We start from the raw sequence: 1,760 nt of genomic DNA on the forward strand, positions 1-1,760 counted from the left end.
CTCCCTGGCCTGGAATGCCGTCCCTCCGCACATCTGCCAAGCTAGCTCTCCTCCTCCCTTCAAACCCTACTGAAAGCTCAGCTCCTCCAGGAGGCCTTCCCAGACTGAGCCCCCTCCTTCCTCTCCCCCTCCTCCTCCTCCCCATACCCCCCGCCTTACCTCCTTCCCCTCCCCACAGCACCTCTATATACATTTGTACATATTTATTACTCTATTTTACTTGTACATATTTACTATTCTATTTATTTTATTTTGTTAATATGTTTTGTCTGTCTCCCCCTTCTAGACTGTGAGCCTGCTGTTGGGTAGGGACCATCTCTATATGTTGCCAACTTGTACTTCCCAAGCGCTTAGTGCAGTGCTCTGCACACAGTACATGCTCAATAAATACAATTGAATGAATGAAGAGTGCAAAACATATTGAATTTAAGTTCTTTACAGATGATGATTTAAGAATTTTCTTTTCCAGTCTAAATAACAAGCCTGAATAAATATCTAGGTTTTGCCCAAATCCTTTCTCTCTGACCCCTTTTCATTCCTCATTTCTGGTAGATTTCTCTATCGTTTTCTGACCTTTCTTTGGACACTCTCCTCCTCTCCTCTAGGCCCCTCAACTCCAATGGTTTTTCTCCTATTCGCTGCTCTTTCTGTCCCTTTCAGTCTCTCTTCTCATTTCCCTTTTTGATTCTTCTTGCCTCAGTTATTCCATGTGCATCTCCATCTTTCCCTATTCCCGAAACCCTTTGTTCATCTCCTGTCCTGTTCTTTTAACTGCCTCATAGCCTGCCTTCGTGATTCATAAGGATGGGTTGTGGCATCTCCCTGGTGATCCCCGCTGCGTTGGTGCCTTATACCCAATTCACAGTCGTCTGCAGAAGGCATAAAACGTCTCTGGTGTTGTCAGTTGTGGTGGTGGAGGGAGATCAGCTCGGAGGCTGAGTGTGGCCTTCCGGACCACAGAAGGGAGTGCTGTGCCAGCCACGGTGGTGGACCCTGGCAGGGCGAGCCACATACTTGAGGTCCCCATCCCTGCTTCATGGAGCGGCAGGGAAACGGAGGCCTGACCTATCCCTAGCCACAGAAGGGAATACATACAACAGCCACCCCTGCACCCTTAGAAGCATGTCCATGCCAGAGCATGTACTTATCATCCTGGCACAGGCAGAGGGGCAACTGCCACCCCTGTAACATTTTCTAGAGAGGTTTTGTTCAAAAGCCCTCTCTTGTCAACAAGCCATGCATTTTCCTTATTAGATTCATACTCACCTTTATTTTCTAAATGTTTCGTGGATGCCTAATTTAATTTATCCCTAGGAAACAAAGAAACAAAGCAATTTGTGTTCCAACCATGAAATCTCTGAGGGGTTGGAAAAGCCTCCGGAAAGAAATGCAGCCCGCATCTTTATCCTCTAGATGTCAGTGAGGTACTAGAATTGCAAGCTGCAGAGTCTGGCACCAACTGAAAGGAAAAGAAAACAAACAAACAAAAAAAACCCTCAAAACCAAACAGGATTCCTGGAAAAGAAGGGGAGAAGAAAAATGGACTGTGTTCATACCACTCAATAAAAACAATCTAACCATCTTGTTGACCACGGAGCCACAACTGTACACACGAAAGCTTATCATCCGGCTGCAGAAAGGAGGTTTAAACTGGAATAAATAAAGCTTTGAAATATGGTGGGGGGAAAGAGGGAAAGGTGAAAGAATTACTGATGCACTAATTAGTAGGCAAATTTCCCTACCTAAATGATTAGTGCCCT

The sequence above is a fragment of the Tachyglossus aculeatus genome, chromosome X4 (assembly GCF_015852505.1).
Source record: "Tachyglossus aculeatus isolate mTacAcu1 chromosome X4, mTacAcu1.pri, whole genome shotgun sequence".
NCBI classification, from domain to species: domain Eukaryota; kingdom Metazoa; phylum Chordata; class Mammalia; order Monotremata; family Tachyglossidae; genus Tachyglossus; species Tachyglossus aculeatus.